Source organism: Mustela putorius, unplaced genomic scaffold (genome assembly GCF_011764305.1).
Source record: "Mustela putorius furo isolate JIRA1106 unplaced genomic scaffold, ASM1176430v1.1 tig00003869_pilon_pilon_pilon, whole genome shotgun sequence".
NCBI lineage: Eukaryota > Metazoa > Chordata > Mammalia > Carnivora > Mustelidae > Mustela > Mustela putorius.
The window spans coordinates 14,883,587-14,897,998 of record NW_025422021.1 but is presented as its reverse complement, the minus strand read 5'-3'; the positions used below and the strand labels follow the sequence as shown (position 1 = coordinate 14,897,998).

Sequence of the window (14,412 nt, the reverse complement as noted above, 5' to 3'; positions counted from 1 at the left end):
AGAAGAAAGAACTGTCCTCGGTGTGGCTAAAAAGATACCAAATAATTCAACTGTATATATAATGTCAACTCAAATTTGTCTGTGGTGGATTATTGGCACTGTTCAAGGCATTCCCACCTCTTGTCCCTCTTTATCGTGGTCTGGCATTTTTCCTCACTACCCAGAAGAGTTTTGTTCCTCCAAAGTTTATTCTACCTTTGGCTGCCAAGAGCTGATGGCTTTCCCTGTTGCCTAAAGCCATTTCCTTCCAGCTGTTCATAGGGGGCGGGGAAGAGCCAGTTAAACCTTCAATGAAGAAATTTTGTTTTGCAGGATGGCAAGATACCAAAACTGTTCTCTCACATTCTACAAAAGTAGTCTTACCCACATTCTGAGAGTGCTCTTCCATAAATCCTCAAATGAAAATTACTTTCATACAATCTTGTAATATCCATTTTACTATGACATTGCCATCTCAAGTGGTATTCTAGCTTACGTAGCTCTGAAGAAGAAAGCTATAATACCTCTATGTAAGAATAATTAGCTAATTTGTGACATATAAAACAGGAGGCATCTTCAATTAGTATACAAGGGCAGTCCCACTCATTATAACCACAATGTGCCACCATAGTAGCAAATTTAACAAAATCCCTCGTGACAAGTCATGAACTAGTTTAGTCCTTCCAGAAGAAATATGATTACAAATTCTTTACAAGAAAAAAAGCCAGTCACTTGCTAGATAAAAAATATCAAAGTTCTTTGCCTAACTGAAAGCTAGATTTTCAACCACATGTTAATACCAAACATGTTTAGTATCTTTAAATACAGACTCAAAAAAAAAAAAAATGGGTGGACTTATTGCCATACAAAGTGTGTATACTTGTATAAATTCTAGTATAAATTGATACTATCACTAAGCAGCATGAATTTTGAAGCCTCCTTTCCTTCACACCCTACAATAGTGATAGATCTTCATGAATTAGCCCACAGTCTGTCTCTGAACCTTCCCCAGTGGACACTTTGGATTTGTGAGATAATTTGCCCCTTGAACCTGGCGTAAACACCAACTTGGATCATGCTGGCACTGGATCTATGGCCTCAGCCTCATTTGAACATACTTCCAACGACTGAGCTCATTCAAGTATCCATATTTATTACAAAACAATATTTTAAACTTAGTGATTACTGAAAGACCCTCAAAACTAATTAAACCTAATAAGAATTAAAACTAATAAGGTCATCATTGCATGTTAGAAGTCACTCATACAAAAGCCGTTGTTCGCCTATACACTCTAACTTTCCTTCCAAATATATTTTAATCCAGTTGTGGTTACTGCTTTCCTAAGAATATGCTATAATCTACTTACCTTTGAACACATTATTGCCTACACTGCTGAAAGATAGGGATACCTCCCAGGATATTTTACTTCCTCAAAATCACAGTACAGAGTTGTAAATGTACCAGATGCTCAACAAATAAAAAAGAAATTGAATCATAAAATGCAGAAATTGACTGGGTTGATGTGCTTTATGGTGAAAGAAGTCAGATTTTTGTACTTTATTATTTACATAAATAGTTAGGAAACCCCTCCCTCCACTACTTCATGCCAGGGTCTGTCTGAGCACTGGGCCAACAATAAAGACTTGGTCTCTGTTCCTTTAGAGCTTTCATTATTCAAATACAAAAAATATCTGCATGCTATAATACGCACCAGGAAACAAACAAGCACCAAGAAGGAGACTAACAGGTGACAACCTACTTTTGACAGGTGATCAAGAATGATCCCCTGAGGAAGAGACTTTTGAGCTGAGATGTAAAGTTTGAGAAGGAGCTAGCCATTCAAAGAGTGAAAGGAACTGTCCACCCACTGAGACACTGGGACAGCATTAAAAGGGCCTTAGGGGGTGAAATTATTCCATGTGTTACAGGTACTAAAAGACCAGTGTGACTGGAGCCTATAAATGACAGGGATGGATTCAGTGGGGTTATAAAGAAGGGCCAGATCAAAGAGAGCTGTATCCTAACAGAAGGAATTTGTTGTTGATTGATTTCTATGTTTCTGCATTTATTCCTTTTTTTTCTATGCAGTTAGCTAATGAATGCTTTTAAGGAGAGTCATGATGGTATTGCTGTGTATGGAAAGTGAATCATGGGGGAGGAAACTATGGAAGTAGAGAGACTAACAGGAAGCCCATAGCAGAAATTCAGGTAAATTATGATGGTGGTTTGAACTAATTTACTGGCATAATAGACACAGAGAACAAGGCAAAAGAGATATATCTAAGAAGTATAAATGGATAGAGATATATTTGGAAGAGAAAACTGATAGATCTAAATCTGGACCAGCTATGGATGAAATGCTGTCTTGAGGAAGAGAGAGAGCAGTAACATTTGCATGGTGAAGCCATTTATTCAGATGTTAAAGACGAAGGAAAGATATAAGACAGTTTTAGAGAAAATCATAATCAGACCATCATGATAATTAGAATGATTCATTTACATTAAAAAACTTTAAGCTCCTCAGCAAAGTCATGCCTTAGATTAGCAAAATACCAAATAAATCCTTCCAGCATATCACATTCTTTCATGTATCTACTAGGAATAGAAATTAGATAAATGTTAATTTCTACCATTAATGTAAAATGGTATTTTTTTTTTTTTTTTTGCCACAAAGAAAGTGGTTTGGTCATACTGAACACAGTGAATAAGACCTCACTGGTCCCACCCCTGAATTTCTTACTTTTTCTTTGCTGCCAAAACTCACCTCAGCAACAGGTAGCAAAAACACAGAAGCACTACCACTGGAGGGTTCCCATGATTATTTCCTAGCCCTAGGGGACACAATGAGGCATACGGATGCTCTTGGCCAAGAGCCAGACCTGACTCATCTTTCTTCTGTAGACTCATCAAGGTACCCAGTTAGCCCTGCCTTAAACCATAGGAATCATGGCTTACTGTATACTGAACCTCTGTAAAAATACACCATGTCACATGATTGAACAATGGTTCACTTCCAAAAGGGAACCAATAGACAGGTAATTAAACAAAATGCAAAAACTTCTCTTAAGCAAAACTATTACCAGTTGACTAAATCAAAGGCACACTCTCCATTATACCAAATGTCATATTTTGTCTCGCATTCTATGAACAAGCTATTCTAACAATCATGATAACTTCATACATGAAAATCAGGTAAGATTAGTTTTGAATAATCAATAAAAATTTTTAAGTCCTATTTACCACAGCTTCTAAGAAAGTGATTTCTAGTTTAATTATTTTTAAAAAGGAAAAAGAATTTGAAGACTTTTCCCCAAAAATGGACTATTTAACCACTGCATTGGTTTGCAGATTATATATAGTTAGGTTTTATTGTGTTAAAGCAAAAATCATGAAAATGTATTTTATATTGTCAAAAGAAAGAAAGCAAGAAAAAAAAATGTCTTCCTCCTGGCCACTGGGAAGGAGAAAGAAAATAGAAGAGAGCAATAATTGTATTTCTGAAAAGAAAAGAACCTCCCACAATTGACACACAGAAACTGAAAATCCACCATTCTTCGAAAAGCCTGTGTTGATTTGATCTTTATCTTTGATCTTTGTCTTATTGAAATTATTAAAGTTAGCTTTTTAGTCCCCCCACCAAGCTTCTCAGATAAAAAAAAAAAAAATTGTCCTTAGCTTCAGAAGAAATAAAGGAAGGAAGGCTTTATTACTAGGAAGGCTGCAACTATAATTTAACAAGAAACATTAAAATGAGTAAAATGTTTGTTACAATCACAAAAGTTGGCATTAAAGTTTTTTAGATTGGTAATCTTGTTTTGATCTTTTATCTTTACTACAAGTAACGAAAATAGCGATTTTTTTTTGCCCCGAAAGTAAATGACAGTTTTGTTGAGACCGATAAAAAGTTAAAATGACGCTAAGTCTTTTCTGAATTTCGCTATAAAATGCTTATTCGTTTCAGGGGGAAAAAACAACTACAACAACAAACAAAACTGTGTTGAGAAATGGGGCTGAACCGTCTCGTCAATTATTGGTGTTTGTGAGCCGGGAAGGGGCTCGCGCTGCTTGGCTGTCCCTCCAGGTAGGATCCGCTGTGCGGGTTCTGCAGGCTCACCTTTACAGATGGGAAATACAACACAGGCTTTTTTTTTTTCTCGCAGAGAATACGACCTGCCCCTGGAACTGAAACGCATCCAACAATCTTGCTAACATAGACAGAAAGAAAGAACGGACGCAAACCATCAAGTGTAACTGCCTCTCCTCTCCACATTTTCGGGACCTGATAGCAAACGCGCACAAAATCCGCAAAGGACCGGCCTTGCACTGCATAAACAGGTGCCTTTCCAGCCCCCTTTCCGCAATGGCTTGGACCTTCCGCTCCTTCCGCTTCTCTCCTCTCTACTCTGCAGGTGGCATCACACCGAGTGGCCAAAACCGAGAGACGGGAAAATGGATACAGGTGGGTGTGGCTGCTGAGGCGAGCCCGGGCGAGAGTCGGAGGGCTTCCCGGTCCGCCGCACTAGGGGAGCCACGGAAAGGGCACTTACTTGCAACCTTGCCCGCCGGGGATGCCCATCCAGCCCACCCGCACGACCTGGCCTGCGAGGCGGGCGCGGGCTTCAGGAACGCTTCCCCGCTCCCGGTCTCTCTGCGGCTCCTTCTCCCTCTCTCTTTGGGCTCCTGTTGCTCCGCGGCGCCTGCCACCAGCGCCTGCGGGCACCCAGGCTAGCCCTGCTCCAGCCGGGGAGAGGGTGGGATTCGAAACCAGACACCCGCGGCCCGAGCCAGGGCGACGGCCAGCCCAGACACTGAGCCCCTCCTTCCGGGGCGCGCCCAGGCCAGCGGCAGCCCCGCCCCCAGCCCCGGGGCACCCGCGCCGCCGAGTCCCCCGCCGCTCCTCCCTCCCCGCCCTTTCCCCAGCCTGCGCCTCCCGCTGCTCGCGGCGGGCGGGACCCTCTGGGAGCGCCCGGGCGGCCAGGCTGCGGCTTCTCGGCTGTGCGCTGGGAGATGGCAGGGGAGGGGTTCGCGACCTCCCACCCACCGCTACCCCATCGGGTGGGGGGCGCGCGGGTGTGTGTGGGGTGGGGGGTGGGGAGTGTGTCGGTCCAAAGCCCCAAGAGCCCTTCCCTTCCCTCCTCCCCGCCCCCGTCACCCCTTCCTCCTTTCCTGCTCAGCGCAATCCGCTAACGTTTCCGAGAAGTCACTGAGTGTGGTTTGGGGGGGAGCCGGAGGACAGCTCCAGGCCGAGGAGGTGAGGACCAATGGCAAAGGCCTGACCAGCGTCTCCTGTGCCCCGGGCTCCGAGGGCTCAGGACCGGGAATCGATTCCTTCTCAGAGACTTTGCCCGTGCAGACAAGGGGTCGCGCAAGACCTGTCTCTAGGCTGCGATTTTTCTTTTCTCTTTTTGCAACATATCGATCGAGTTGCGGAATCTTCTAGGGCGAAAACAAAGCCTTTCCTTTCGAAGGTGGAGTGAGGAGTCAGAGGTTGTTGCGGTAGAGAGGGAGACGTGGGGTAGAGGTCCAGACCTGGACCCGCTCATCTGGATACATCATCAGGCATACAGGTTCCGAGTTTAGAGCTGGGTAGGAACGACTGTGAAAATGAATTTTTTTTTTTTTTAAGATTTTTATTTGACAGAGAGAGACACAGCGGGAGAGGGAACAGAGGCAGGAGTGGGAGAGGGAGAAGCAAGCTTCCCACTGAGCAAGGATCCCAATGTGGGGCTCCGATCCCAGAATCATCGGATCATGACCTGAGCCACCCAGGCCCCCCGAAAATGAATCTTTGTAAAAATTTTTGTGTGGGTTTGTGTGTGTATGTATGTGTTTTCTATAGCAGCCTGCTGGGAGGAAAAGTAATGGAAACAGGATTGAATTATTTTTCCCAAAGAGAAACAGGAAATTTCCACCAGAAATAAAAATAAAAGGGTTATGTTGGGGTAGGGCGGATTTCTGGATTCAGGCCTTAAAAGAGGGCAAATCACATTGTATAGTGTACTGTATAGTATAAACGTAAGGTGGTGGGCATTTGCATCTATAGTTTATTTGCTGCCACACCTTCTACTGTGGAAATGATACTCAGTGGTAAATACACAGGATTTTTTAAGTCCAAGGATTTACCTATCCCCGCTGCGCAACTGAGTTTCTGAGGTTTGCCCTGGGGCGTTTACCTTACATTTACATTTGTGACTTGCAAGATGTGCCAGTGCAGGGAGATTTCTCTTTCACAGGCTCTCCACTCAAGGGTGAACTTGGTCTCTTGGAGATAATTCTCAGTGTCGCATCACAGCCAAATCATCTTCTCTTCCTTGATTGGTTGCAGACTTAGAAAGAAGAGTTAAACTGTACTAGGAGTGAGGTGTTTTTTTTTTGTTTGTTTGTTTTTAATTAGACCTAATCAATGCTGCTTTCTTCTTTTTTCTTTTCTTTTCTTTTTTGGCCACATTCAAGTCCCTTCTCAACTAAATTGTACGATGCATAATCACAGAGAAGTAAAATGAGTTCAATCAACCCTCTGTCTTAAAGCTCTCTGACATCTGATCTGGTATCTATCAGGGAATAATCCATATGATGTTCAAAACAATTCAGAATCACAGGATTTCAAGTCATGTCATTTTTTTTCCTTAAGAGGATAAATTAGAACACACTTTAGCTGAGTGAGACAACTGAAAAAATGATTAATGCCTCCAAAATGATGAATTTTATTAACTTAACTAACGGATTTGATCAACAAATTCCAAAATACTCAAAAGCTTTAGAAAAGCAAATCAAGAACAAACCAAAGTCAATATTATAAAATATAGTGAGTCTATTGGATTTGGTATTCCTAGAGAGGTTGCAAAATGAAGATAAAAATAAATGTAAGATGAATTGATAAATAATGGTACCTTATGGAGAGAATTACTATAAAATGTTAGAGTCACCTTCAGTCATTGTCATATAGCATTATCCAGAAGACATCACTTGGGATAGTGATGAAATATTGGGTGATCCACTGGCTTAATGAAGTGTAGCAGTTTTTAATAGTGAACAAGAAAGTACTTTGCATCAGTGTGGTAGGAAAGAGATTTGGTGTCCTTCTCCCTCTGCCACTAAGAAAATAATGAATACCATACACCATGTTTTGTCAATGAGTATATATACGGTTCATCTTTGCCAACATAGGCTTGAACTGCATATGTGTACTTATGTACAATTCTTTTCAATGTACGTGTGTTGGAAAATACTTTTGAGATTTGCAACAATTTGAAAAAACTCCCAGATGAGCCACATAGCCTAAAAATATTGAATGTTAATATTTGCAATGCTGTATTATGACTATAACTGAAATACTGTATGTCATAAAAATTTTATAATGATTCATTCATTAGCAGATAAGCTAGACTACCATGAAGCTATCACACTGCTGCTGCTTTGTTATCAACGCGTGAATCGTTATACCTATAAATAAAAGTGAATTTCTTTTTCACATTATCTTTTCTGTTTTTGATATCCAGTGTTAGTAATACAAATTCTACTGTAAGAGTTCAGTCACAAGTACATATTACACTCGACATACTTACATTCTTGTTACGGGCCATCCAAAACAAAACTTCCTCGTTCTGTCTGAAGGATCCCTGGAGGGATTTGCCTATGAGCTCACTGGCAAAGCATGGTGTATATTATTTATTATCTTCCCAAGTCTCTTTTACCTTTCAACCATTTATCCCATATCTATTTTATGTATCATTTTAATCTCCCAAACACTTTGTAATCTGTTGCTTTTAGTCTATGTTTTTTGTATTTTTATTGCCTTTTTTGGCAGCTCTGAGATTTTTGTCTCTGCTTAAACCCACAAAAGAACTATCTGAAACTCTCATAAAGTATTACTTAGTGTAATATCTGAGAGTTCATCAAACATTAAGTGATGGTGTCACCTGTGTTGTTGAGAAGGTTAAAGGGGAGACCTGAATTATGGGAGACAGAAAAGATACTGGTTGAACCAGCCAACCACCGGTAAATTCCTAAGGCTATTCACAAATGATGTTCTATAATTTGGGCACAAAAAAGTATAATGTGTTGAAATTAACCGATAGTATCTTCCAAAACCAGGATAGGAATAAATATTTATTTTACTTCATGATACCATGGAAATCTTGGCCAGATACCCTTCTATCTTGGCCATAATTGTCTCTCCAATTGTTAAAACTTCTATAAAATTTCTGGAGAAGAAAGAAATAGACAGTAATATGAAGACAGTAAATTAAACAGCACAGTACCAGAAGAGTTTGTTTTTTTCCTCATTAAATAGGATTAAAATTCTATATTTATCTTCTAGTATCTGCTACTTGGCAATATTCTAACTTGAGTAAAAACAGTTATGCTGTTGTGGGGCACCTGGGTGGCTCAGTGGGTTAAAGCCTCTGCCTTCGGCTCAGGTCATGATTCCAGAGTCTTGGGATCAAGCCTTGTGTCGGGCTCTCTGCTCAGCGGGGAGCCTGCTTCCTCCAATCTCTCTCTCTGCCTACTTGTGATTTCTGTCTGTCAAATAAATAAATAAAAATCTTTATAAAAAAAAAGAAAAAAACAATTATGCTGTTGTGAAAATGAAAGAATAAAGTTGCACTTTTTTTGTGTATACATAGCTAAAAAGGAGGGTTCAAAAGTCAGGTTTCAAAGTAGGATTAAAAAGAAAGAACTACAATTAAAACAGTGCAATACACAAGGAAGATTATCAGTCATAGGTTGGAATAATAAAAGGATGGACAAAACAATAGCCAAACTATGGAAAGAGCCCAGGTGTCCATCAACAGATGTATGGATAAAGAAGATGTGGTTATATATACAATGGGATACTATGCAGCCATCAAAAAACACAAAATCTTCCATTTGCAACGACATGGATGGAACTAGAGGGTATTATGCCAAGTGAAATAAGTCAGAGAAAGATAATTATCATATGATCTCTCGGATATGAGGAATTTGACAGGCAGGATGGGGGTGGGGGGAAGGGAAGGAAGAGTGAAACAAGATAGGACTGGGGAGGGAAACAAACCATAAGAGACTCTTAATCTCAGGAAACAAACTGAGGGTTGCGGAAGGGCTGTGCACAGGAGGGATAAGGTGGTAGGTGATGGACATTGAGGAGGGTATTGCTATGGTGAGTGCTGTGAACTGTGAACTGTGTAAGACTGACGATTCACAGACCTGTACTCCTGAAACAAATAATACAATAATACATTATATGTTAATAAATTAAAAAAAGGAAGATGGACAAATTATGCAGAATGAAACAACAAAAGAAAAATGGTTTCCTAAATGTTTCAGCATTAGAGTGTTTGCTCTTCTAAATTGAGATGGTTGAGTTTTTGTGCCAGTAAAATCATGTGAAGGAAAATAAACGTGTTTTTTCTTGCACGTAGTAGATGCTCTATAATATACTGATGGGTCAGTTATTCATGAAGATTTCCCACTAAGTCAAACAGCCCACCAAAGTCCTTTACCAGAACAGTGCTTTTGCTGATCAGATGCTTTCTATAGAATGCCTTTTCATCAAAACTGCTGTTCTCAAAGTTCTGTTCTTGCAGAAGCCTTGAACTAAACTAGGTTACCCAATATATGAAACATTTGTGTGTAGACACTGAGCAGCATGATATGGGAGACTGATCACTGAGAGTATGGACATAAACAAGGTGAGTCCTGTGATGGTCCCAATTTACCTGAAATTAGTTTCCGGACTGCAACACAAGAAGGGGGAAATACAAAAAGAGCCCTATAATCCCCCTGAATTGAGAAGATGGAAACTGGAGTTTGAGAGGCTGAAGCAATTAGAATTTGTAGCACAGAGGACCATAGAGAAGAATTCTACGCAGAGACCCGCAGAGGAGTGCCCTCAAGTTTTTGGTGGATACTGACATGTGGTGGCGTGAGAACCAAGGCCAGGGAATAGAACTAATACCCGAGGCCAGGGAAAGAACTAATGGAAAATTCTAGGTCACAGAACCCCTAGACCCCACATAGGCTAGAAATAATTTGTGTTTCCCCAGCCAAGGTGGAAAAACCTCATCACAGATGAGATATTGTAGAGTTCTTAGAAGGGCATGGTCTTAGTAATGGGGCTGTATTTGTTTTAGATTAAAGTTGTTTTGGATTTAAAGCAGACTTAAAAGGACCCAACTGATTCCAACTTGCTTAAATTCTAGCCAGGATAAAGTCCATCACTTTCTAAAGGACTTAATGATGTAAAATTAACACTGCTAGTATCCAATTTAAAAACTTAACAGGCATGCAAAGAATAGTCAGCAGAAAACTCAGTCAACAGGAACAGATCCAGAAATGGCAAAGATGAGAGAATTAACAGTTGAGGACGTTAGGTTCCATATTATAAGTGTGCTCTGTATGCTCAAGATCATAGAGAAAAATCTGAATATTATGAGGAGAGAAATAGAAGATATAAAAACAACAGAATGGAACTTCTACATATGAGAAATATGGTATCAGAAATGAAAATTCAGGGGCGCCTGGGTGGCTCAGTGGGTTAAAGCCTCTGCCTTCAGCTCAGGTCATGATCCCAGGGTCATGGGATCGAGCCCCGCATCGGGCTCTCTGCTCAGCCTCTGTGCCTACTTATGATTTCTCTCTCTGTCAAATGAATAAATAAAATCTTTAAAAAAAAGAATCAGAAATTTTCTTCTATTAAAGTTATATGAAACAGATTCTGAAGGTAGTTCCAAGAGAGAAATTAAAAATATTTCACCAGAGGTGCCTGAGTGGCTCAGTGGGTTTAGTCTTTTAGTCTTCAGCCCAGGTCATGATCTCAGATTCCTGGGATGGAGCCCCACATTGGGCTCTCTGCTCAGCAGGGAGCCTGCTTCCTCCTCTCTCTCTGCCTGCCTCTCTGCCTACTTGTAATCTCTCTCTCTCTCTCTCTGTCAAATAAATAAATAAAATCTTTAAAAATATATATTTTACCAATAGTGCTAGTGAAATCAAGACATAACTTCCCAAGCTGCTATTTTAAATGGGAGAGTAGCTATTTAAATGTATTGATTTCACTATATTTACTGAACTGAAACTTCCTTTATGTGACATGAAATGTAGTTTGGAAATATGGGCATCCTTTTTGTTGTTATTTTGACTGCTGTCAAAAGTAGAATGTTGACTAATTTGACTGTATAGTTTAGGTTGTGGTAATAATTGAGTTTTGTCAGTAGTAGATGATAAAGAAAAGACAGGGATGGAACATTTGAGAAAGAAGAAACTGTCCAAAACAAACAAACAAAAGACAACAGATCTAAAATGGAGTCACCTGTGCTAAGTCCCAGTCAGCAAACCAAGACTTAATACCTAACTTAATTGCAGTTTCAACCTCTCCCAGAAATATAATCTTAAAGTAGTCGATCTGGAATTTCCTGGTCTGCACTAGTGAGTAATCCATCTGATAGACCCAAAGAAATATGAAATCTCTTTCTTTGTCCTGCCCCCTTCAGCCTATAGAGGTCTCCCATTTTGTTTAGCTCCTTTCTGTTTGCTAGATGGGATGCTGTATGATTCATGAATTGTTGCGTAAGGCCAATTTGATCTTTAAATGTACTCGGTTGAATTTTGTTTTGTTTTAACAAAACAATGGAATAAATATTCTCAATTTGGGGATTAAAAGATTAGAGAGCTAAAAGAGTGGGAAGACTTGGGGGGGTCTACAAGATTTCAGTGTTCAAAGGATCTGGCCTGTATTTGTAAGGCCTTATTTGCCACTTATAGTTAAGGTTTATCATTGAAATCCCAGATTTTCTTGTGGGGGCTTTTTGACATTTAATTTTTTTTTTAACCTTGTGTTTTTGGCACTTCAATAAAGACTTTTTGTAGCTTTGAGGGAAGACACCTCCATTCACCAAAAATTAAAAAGAAAAAGAAAAAAAAAAAGAAATCAGGTTTCTTAGAATTTAATTTAGAGTGATGAATAAGGTACGATAAATTATAAATTTGAGGTCTTTTGTAGCAACATCTAAATATGTAAACTATTCCAAGAAAATATTGGTGTTCTTAGAAACATTATTTGAACTGTAGTAAAGACAGGTTGAGTGGTAAATGAGATGTATCTTTTTAAATGGTCAGTGTATTTTTATAAAAATTTCAGAAAAATAGTTTTAACTCTTGAAATTATTTTGGTCCTTGCCAGTGAAATTAATGATAACACTTACTGAAGTTTTAATATGTGCCAGAGATTATTTTTTAAAGCCTTGTGTGTTTAACCCAAATAATCCATACAACAGTATTTTGAGGTAGGTGTTATTACCATCCCCTTTTTTGCAGGTGAAAAAACTAACATGTGAGAGATTAAACAACTTGCCTAAGGCCACAGAGCTAATATGTGGCAGATCTAAGGTGTCAGCCTAAGTTACCAGGCTCTAGAGCCCATCTGCTTAAGCAATGAGCTATATTACCTCCGTAGCAAGTGGCTAGTCTATGTCTCTCAACATACACATTTGGAAAATACTGGCCAGGCTACATTACAATTATGAATTAAAAATTAAATTTGGTAAATGTAGATGAACAATATAAACATAAGGTAAGTAGGGGCTCCTGGGTGGCTCAGTGGGTTAAGCCTCTGCCTTCAGCTCAAGTCATGATCTTAGGGTCCTGAGATCAAGCCCTGCATCAGGCTGTCTGCTCAGCAGGGAACCTGCTCCTCCACCCGCCCCCCCCCCCCGCCTGCCTCGCTGCCCACTTGTGATCTCTGTCTGTCAAATAAAAACAGAAGATAAATAAACCTCTCAGTAGTTCATTTATTTGCAATTAAACCTGTTGACTGAAAGCAAGCATGTAGAGAAGTTAAACTTCTTCATAGTATAATAGAAAGAGGATAGAAGCCATTTCCTAATTTACCAATTGCTACTGTGTCTTTCCATGGGCATGTCTCCTAATCTCTGTGTGTTATAGTTTTCTCCTGCACAAATGAGAAAGTTTGTACTAAATAACTTTTAAGGTTCTTTCTTCTCTAGCCTTTTAGATTTCTTTTATATGAGTATGTGTAAAATTGAAAATTCTTTTGCTGAAACGTATAACCTCCAGAAAAAAATATTATTTATGAACAACATATATTCATGTTTTTTCTATGACTCCCACTTCTGGAAGGTGTTGCCAAAATAGCTAATTAATGTATTTTGATACAAATTAAGAGAAGGAATAAAATGAGATTTAACTGAATAGGAGCCATAGGCTCAAATATGACGTTATCTTTATAGTACTGGATTACGACTTTCCTTCAGAGGTATCCTGCACACTGCATACAGTGAATATTAATTTGCATACATAAAGTTCAAAATTGCTTCCTCCTCCCACATTCATTTTTGATAAATGCTACATCTACTGCCACCTGGTGTTCATAATGTCAAATATGTTTGAAAGTCATCTGAAAACTCACATTATTATTTTCTTTTTTCTTTCTTTCTTTCTTTCTTTCTTTCTTTCTTTCTTTCTTTCTCTCTCTTTCTCTTTCTCCCTCCATCTCTCCCCCATTCCTTCCTTCCTTCCTTCTTTTTAGATTTACAACAAGATGGAGAGGGAAATACAGATTTCTCATATATCGCCAGCCCCCACACATGTATAACCTCCTCCATTATCAGCATCACTCACCAGAAATGGTATCTTTTTTTTTTTTTAAACCCAGGAGTGAACCTACATTGTTACATTACCATCACCAGACATCCATAGCTTACCTTAGAGTTCACTCTTGGTGTTGTACATTCTATGAGTCTGGAAAAATGCATAAAAGGTATGTCTACTATTATCTATTTGTGTCTACCACACTATTATCTATAGTGTCTACCACACTATCTTGATGACTATAGCTGTATAGTAAATTTTGAAGTTAGGTAATGTCAGTCCTCCAACTTTGTTCTCCTTCAGTATTGTGTTGGATACGGTGCCTGGGTGGCTCAGTTAGTTCAGCGACTGCCTTCATCTCAGGCCATGATCCCAGAGTCCAGGGATTGAGTCCCGCATAGGACTCCCAGCTCCACGGGGAGTCTGCTTCTCCCTCTGACCCACTCCCCTCTCATGTTCTCTCTCACTCTCTCTCAAATAAATAAATTTTTAAAAATCTTTTGAAAAAAATATTGTGTTGGATAGTCTAGGCCTTTGGCCTTTCCACATAAACTTTAGAATCAGTTTGTAAATATCCATAGAATAATTAGATACAATTTTGACGGATTGCAATGAATCTATGGATCAAGTTGGAAGAACTGACACTTTGAAAACCTTGAGCCTTCCTATCCTGAACAGAGTGTATCTCTTCATTGATTTAGTTCTTTGATTTTATTCATCTGTTTTGTGTGATTTTTATTTATCTGTTCATGTGCTTTATTAGTTTTCCTCATATGGATCTTGTTATAATTTTCTTTACATGAGAAGCAAAAGAAAAAGTATGTATTGTTGATGTTCAGTTTTAA

General features: G+C 39.4%; 1 protein-coding gene across 1 annotated transcript in view; it reads right to left on the bottom strand.

Annotated features, from left to right (window-relative positions):
- The window catches only part of SCN9A (sodium voltage-gated channel alpha subunit 9), a 170,328-nt gene extending 165,556 nt beyond the window's left edge, over nucleotides 1-4,772 (bottom strand). The window contains exon 1 of the mRNA XM_045066692.1: nucleotides 4,528-4,772. The gene's annotated coding sequence lies outside the window, so the exon portion shown is untranslated. The remainder of the gene's footprint in view (nucleotides 1-4,527) is intronic.
- Nucleotides 4,773-14,412: the final 9,640 nt, after the last annotated feature.